Source organism: Lepisosteus oculatus, chromosome 4 (assembly GCF_040954835.1).
Source record: "Lepisosteus oculatus isolate fLepOcu1 chromosome 4, fLepOcu1.hap2, whole genome shotgun sequence".
In the NCBI taxonomy this organism is placed as follows: Eukaryota; Metazoa; Chordata; class Actinopteri; order Semionotiformes; family Lepisosteidae; genus Lepisosteus; species Lepisosteus oculatus.
This window is the reverse complement of record NC_090699.1, coordinates 50,979,308-50,986,444: the sequence shown is the minus strand read 5'-3', so window position 1 is coordinate 50,986,444 and position 7,137 is coordinate 50,979,308. Positions and strand designations below refer to the sequence as shown.

At 37.3% G+C, this 7,137-nt stretch overlaps 1 non-coding gene across 1 annotated transcript in view; it reads left to right on the top strand.

The window, feature by feature from the left end:
* Positions 1-378: 378 nt before the first annotated feature.
* The window catches only part of LOC102684719 (uncharacterized), a 61,962-nt gene continuing 55,203 nt past the window's right edge, over positions 379-7,137 (top strand). Inside the window, exon 1 of the transcript XR_011189476.1 lies at positions 379-662. This is a non-coding gene — a transcript (uncharacterized protein). The remainder of the gene's footprint in view (positions 663-7,137) is intronic.

Below are 7,137 nucleotides of genomic sequence, written 5' to 3'. Positions count from 1 at the left end.
AGTGGCTTGTCTTGTGAGAGGATTGAGGTGGCTGGAAAAAAAGGTCTCCGATTATTGGATCATTTTGTTAAATGGAGAAGTTCTGTTTGATGACCTGCGGAAATAGAAAGGCTGTCAGTATGGAAGGAGAGAAGTTGCAAGGGTTGTTTTTGACTCTCATGAGGGCTCATTAAAAGGGAAGAAAAAAAAGGATTGCATCTTGAGAGCTTCATTTTCAGAATCAGCCTCGTCGCTGCATGAACAACGTGTTGTGTGACTATAAAAAAAGAAGAGAGTATTTAGTATACATGGGATGGAAGGAGCTGTAAAGATAATTGTAAATCAGTAGGTTATTCCTGTGCAGTATACTGGAAGACTCATGTCCAGAGTGTTGGAAAAAGAATTTGGTTAAGGAGGTGGAATTGAAGAGGTGGTGTCAGCAAATCGAATGTATAAATTCCGTTATCTGATTTCTCAAGCAGGAGGTAATGCCCACACAGACATTAATATCACTTGCAGAGCTCAGAGAAAAAGCTAAATTAAGAGGTAAAGAATCTAGCCAACCAACGTATTTAGCAAAGCTATTCTGGAACCCATCGCAGCACTGACAGCCTGACATGCTGCCATGACAAAAGACAGCTAAAAAATGTCCCTTCAGGAAGAGAACCGATTCAGCTTGTCAGGTAAGGGTGTACATTGGGGATCAAGCACTGCATGTTAGTAGAATGTGTTCGAGAACTGTGAGGTTGTTATCGTGGGGATTGACAGCACACAGAGATAAAAAGATAAAGATGTAGCATTCTGTCTGAAACTGTGTAACAACTGCACAGCATGGTTACCATTTGTTTTGTATAAAAGAAGACCCTAAACAAGTGGTTTCATTAAGCTGTGCAGAAAAGCAGTAAAAGTGAGTAAAAAAGAGGTATGTAATTGGACAGTTCGAAAATAATAATAATAGGGCATTCTGGGTTGTCATTCTGTGGATCTACAGAAAGAGGTAGACTTGGGATTCCTACAGGTGATCAACAATAAGAATGTCAGTCAGTCTTAATTAATTCTTAGTAATTCTAGTTTATAAAAGGAGACAGTGTGGATATAGCCTCCTATTGGTACTTGGTGTTATTGTGAAAGAATACAGTTTGCAGACGTGTTAAAATTAATATATTGCCTTGAGGTTTCAGAAATATATAGTATGTTTTTTTTTTTATCACACCATGACAACACCACCCTTGTTTACAGCTTTCATAATATCCTCTCTTTCATAGGGTGATTGGGGTGGCATTCTCCTCCGGTGAGGTTAGACCTGTGAATTCTATTAAATTATTTAATAAAGTTATCAACTAAATAAGAGCTGCCTGAACTGAGAGTATAACAGATGTGTCTGAGGTGGGATTAAGTTTGTTGATGGTATCAATTACAGGTTTGCTCTCAGCTCTTAATGAGGGAGCCTCGCTCAGTAAGTGTGCTGTGAGGGCAAGATAAATCTGTGGAAGTCCAACACTTTTGAAAGTGGCATAGACCTGTGAAAAATCAATCTTTCAACCAGTGAAAGAGAATGGTTAGAAAGTGTTGTGACAAAAAGACTCTTGTTGACAAAGTAAATGCAGATGCTGTCTTGGGTTCATGTAATAAATTGTCCATATGTTATAATGGTGCCAAGGAACTCATAAATTCTACATTTAGACATACTGTATGATAAAGTTTGTGATTAAAGGAAAGTTATGGAGCTGTCAGTTGCAAAAAGCTCTTTGCTTTTCAGACAGCACTGGCAGTGTTCGTAAATTGTTTCTTAACAGAAAAAAGTAAGAGGCATTAATTGGATTAGAAGCCTTTGAGTACAGATTTGGTCAGTTTCAGAAATGAAGGAAAATGCATAAAATGTTGGATGACATTATTTTGGGATGATGTTGTGTTGACGGCATCTGTAGAGAAATAAAAAGTGGTCACACAGTCTTTGAGAAAATGTTAATGTCAATGTTAAATAAGGGGTTAATAGGCTTGATAAAAAGGTTGAGGTGCTAGGAGTGGGGAAAGCTTTAGTAGAAGTTATGGTGGACCATAGCAAAGATATTCTGAGGCGTCCTACCTCAGTTTATGGGCTGCAGAGAAACAGGTGTCAATTCCACAGAAAAAAATGAGAAACAAGTAAAATACACAGCATTTCAACAGTGCAGCCTTCCTCAACTGAAAAGAAGGGAGGAAGAGGACAAGATTTAAATGGGAGAGTAGAGTGGTAGAGAAAAGCAGAAAAAAAGGATTAGCATGGCTAGAGGTTTATTTACAGGTCACATAAACCTTTTGCTTTTCAGTCCTGGAAAGAACACTTATTCTAGGACTTCTATACAAGCAGCTTTCTTCATTTCTTTTTGCATGAATAACCTCATTTCATTTTTACTGCATGCAGGGTCCCTTACATAACTGGCCTTATTTCCAAAGTCAGATACATACACTCTGTTGTAAACATACAGAAGGATAGCTCATTAATTGTTATTTCTGTTTTTGTACATGAAGCTCTTCCCATAGGATACACAGTGAAAAACAGTCCAATTTGGTTACTGGTACCTCCAGAGGGAGAAATGAAGTGGTCTATTGTGACTGGCACAAGACCCATAAATGTAGATAACAATCTGACAGCAGTGGTAGATTTGATAGACTTAACTGTAATTTGATAAAATAATAATATTATAAATAATATCCAATAAGTCCAATTCAAAAATATATCCAATCCTGATAATTAAGTCTTAATAGATCTTTATTGTTCATATGCTATAGTTTATTTTGATTAAAAGTCAGATAAAACTGTGATGTTTGATCTACTTAAGATTAGTTTTACAGATACAAGATGTTATGAATGCTCACTAAATAACATATTGGGCCTCCTTGAGCAGCTGGAATAGCTTGGTGTCACGATCGCAAACCCCTCCTCTTAAGGGCACTCCAGCCCTTCCTTGTTTGCCTCATTCCCCGCACCTGTTCCTTGTTCCAGCCCCTCTTCAGTTCCCCCTTAAAAGCCAGACGCTGACGCTAATCCGGGCTCTGCATTGGTTCCCACATCATGGGAGGCTGGGACCTCGATGCGCCTGGCTCCATTATGCTTTTAGTTCCCGTTCCCGTTCTGACCCGGTTCCTGTTTTTAATCGTCTGTCTAGGATGGACCCCCCAGCTTTGGACTTTTGCCTCCTTTTGGATTCTCCTTTGGACTTCTTCCTGGATTGTTTGCCATGGCCACACCCACCAGAACACCAGAGCACCAATGACACGCCCCCAGTTTTCATCCCCGTATCCTGCATGCTTTTTCCCTGTGTTTTCCCCACTCATTCCCGGATTGTGTTGCCTGCATAGATTCTGGAAAGAACACTTTCGTGACACTTGGACATGCTTTGAAACACTAGGTGTCCAATTGCATCCCATTCCCCAGAAGAACTGCCTCAAACTGAGCCTTTGAAAACCAGAATTGTGTCAATAGTGACTGAATTTCGTATCTCAGCAATAAGCTCTAACACTTCCCAGTAGGAATTAGAATTGAGGATTACATGTATCAGGGAAGATAGTGAAAGCCAAACAACAAAGTGCTCTGGTACCACAGAGTCAATTAGTGTGACTGGGGGTTTCTTATATTCCTGCTATTGTTGGTTAATAAACCAATCACATTATAAAGGACAAGCTGAAGATATTGACTAACCCATAGTTGCTTTTTTCATATTGAACGTGATAAGCCAAGGAATCACAGCCACCAACATCACCCAAAGCAGCTCTATAACATTTTGTTATATTAACATCAGGAGAATGGATTCTACATTTTGTATCAGTGCCGAGATTCTCCAGAAGCCAGTATGAGAATTTCACATTAAGCCACTAAGAGCAGAATCCCTAATGAATTCTCAAAACCTCTCAAAATCCCACACACTGCTCCTAAAATTATACCATTAAGTCTGTTGGCAAAACATGACAGCTGAGACTGTTTCGATGAGCTGTGACAGTTTGGGGTTGCTGATCACTGTTGCCAGCCCTGTATTGAGAGAAGTAAGGCAAACACTGCAAGAGTACTCAAATGCTGTCCTTAGGGTGCTTCTATGTACAAGGTGTAGTAAAGTTTAATGTCCATAGAATAAGAAACTACACACAGAGCTCTTGTTTCCTTAAAGTCACTTTTTCAAACACACTTGTGCCTAAAGGATCGGACGGCTACTCTATTTTCCCAACTGCAGCAGTTTTGGAAGAATGTTTTAGTAAGCCTGCATGAAACTGACAGTTTACCCCCAATAACAAAATCAAATCATATAATCAAAGCATTAGCAAAATCAGATTGATACAGAGTGCTCCTTCTTCAGGTGATCTTTGCAGGTATTAACAAATATATTAGAAGATAAATAAAATTAATTATTTCTCCTGTTAATTGGCAAACACCTGAAGTTGACGAAATGTGCTTTCACCTCTTTGAAATCCAGATAACAACATCAAAGCCTTTCCTAACTTTGCAAAGGAATACGAGACGGAATGCACTTAAGATCTCTTTTCTTCTACAGCAAATTTCATAACATCCAGGGGGTGTTTATAAAAAGCCTGCAGGAGAATTTGGTGTTGTATGAGACATTGCAAATGCATTTTCCACTTGGCCACTTTGCACTCATTTGCATTTAAAATGCCAGATGTCAAGGAAACAGCCGTGGAGTTGTAACTACATTTACCCTAATAATACCAAGATAAAAGGTTAGTAATTTTAGAAACACTTTTTGATTTTTCACACCCATGTCATGCGATATTTAATCTTTGATTCATCAGATAAGTTGCATTTTAAGTTATTTTTTAACTCAGAAATAATTGAATGTTGTACATTGGCTAGTGTGGCAATTATACACTGTTTACGATCCAGTGTTATTATCATTACACAGTATTACCATCCTGCAAAATCAACTAATGAATAATGGTCCAGAAAAAAAATGGATGAAGCAGGTCACACACTCTATCCTCCTTTTGTTTATAGGTTATAAAGATTATAAATTACTATCATTTATTATGAAACCAGACCTGTTTCTGAAAGATGTCCATTGACTTACACCCCACTAACTGTGTTTGCAATATTCATGTTTTATGGCTTCAAATTAAATCAAATCAAATTACACGAAAGATACATAAGTACTTTGAGGGAGGTGGTTGAAGGTGAGGCTTAGACTTGAATTATTAGTTTTTTAAATGGTTTATGGTTTTCCTAAGACCTTAACTAACTGTTTAAATAAAATCCCCTTGTACATTGTTGAACAAACAATCTTTAGATATTTTTCTAAACTGTATCAAGTTATTAGGTTGATGTTTCATCCCCCAGAGCCTTTCAGCTGTGCAGTCTATATTTAGAAGAGTGCCTTTGCAATTTGGCTTAATAAAATGCTGTAGTAGCTTACATTTGGTCTGCTTGGGTGGTTGCCTTAAAGTTGACTTTAGGCTTCACATCTGCAGAAGCAGTTAATGATGTATACATTTTGACCTAGACCTCCTCACAGCTAAAATGTTCTGTACTTCTGTACAGAAGACTTTTACACCCTTATCAAAAAAGAACAAGACAGAGCCATCCTGTTTAAGACAGTCTGTACCTTTCCATCATCTTGTCACAACGGGATTATTCATGTAATGTTCCAAAGAAAGCTTGCAAATGGAAATCACAAGCTTCTGGTATAAAATAAGACAGCATAACTAAATAACATGACCCTATGCCAGACAAAACTGCTGAATAAAAAAAAAATATTTTTGAACTGCATCTTTATTTACAACAGAAAAAACAGAAAATACTAAGAAATGCAGTATCATGTGCATTGTAAGTATGTGGGCATTATTAATTCTAATTCATGAAGTTTTGTGTGGTTCACTGCCACTCTGCTAAGGTATTATATCTATTTTACTGAACTGACTGGATGCCTGTTATATATAAATGTAAAAATAGACAGAAAAGCATTGTAAGCATGCTGCCCTGTTTATGGTTTCTCTCCAGGGAATGTGATCTATTCCGATAAAGTGGATTTGTGTTTGTTTCAACACTCAGAATACTTCATGACCTAGGGAAGACAACTCATCTTGTGTTTCATGCCTGTTGTTAAGCCAATAGCACAAATTTCTTAATATCCAAGAATAAATCATATTCATATCAGAATTAACAGGGGATAATTTGTTCATTGTGGAAGGACATTTTACTTATCGTGTATGGTATACAGTATGTACATCAGTAATGATAATTATTTTTGATTTATTCATGTTCTTATGTAATTAACACTAAAAGAAATTCACTTGTGTACTTTCCAGTCATATTTGTACAATCTGGTGTTTCTGCTGTTGATCCAAGTCTCTGATCATGATATTAAAGACAGCTCCATGAACTCTTTAGACTAGTTGTTCAAGCCTTCCTGGTACAGAGATAATTGATTTAGGAAATCCTCCCAAATGCCCATTACTGGAATACAATTAATCATGGATTCAGAAGATCCAGTCGCAGACTCAATTTTAATAAAATATTTGCGTGTGGTCAGGAAATACTTTAAGAACAGTGAATGAGAATTTACCTCCCCTCAGTGTTATATCCTAAAAAAAATAATGAACATGCTTGAGATGTTAAAATTGACCAATCTATTACTTGATGCCATTGGTACTCTCTAAAACCATGGCTTACTCTATAGGTCTTTTTTTAAAACCTTTCCTTCTGGCTGTATGAAAGGCTAATTGAGATGTTCCATATCTGATGTTTGCAGTGGATTATTTTTGTGTTCTTTTTTTGTCCACCTCTAATGGATACCCTTGCGGCTCTCAAATCCAGAAGAATTAAAGGCTTATCCTTTCCATAGCTGAAGCCCGGCATCACTTCTTTTTGTAATCTTTGCAGCAGTATCTAGGATAATGCTTATGAATCCTTGTGTTATTATAGCTGTAGAAACATTAAAATGTCCGGGTGTTGGTGAAAGAAGAGCTGTTTATTCGTATGCATACGGGAGATCAGCTTGTTAAAGCTAGTCTCTCCAAAAGATGTTGCTCAACGCTTTTTATACACAGTAACAGACAAACTTCCTACCTTTACCATAGATGACCTAATCTCCAAAACAAACCATTAGTTCTTAGTCAAGCTTGGATAATGGAAAACAACTCCTTATTGAGACTTCGTTATTGCTTACATTTGCA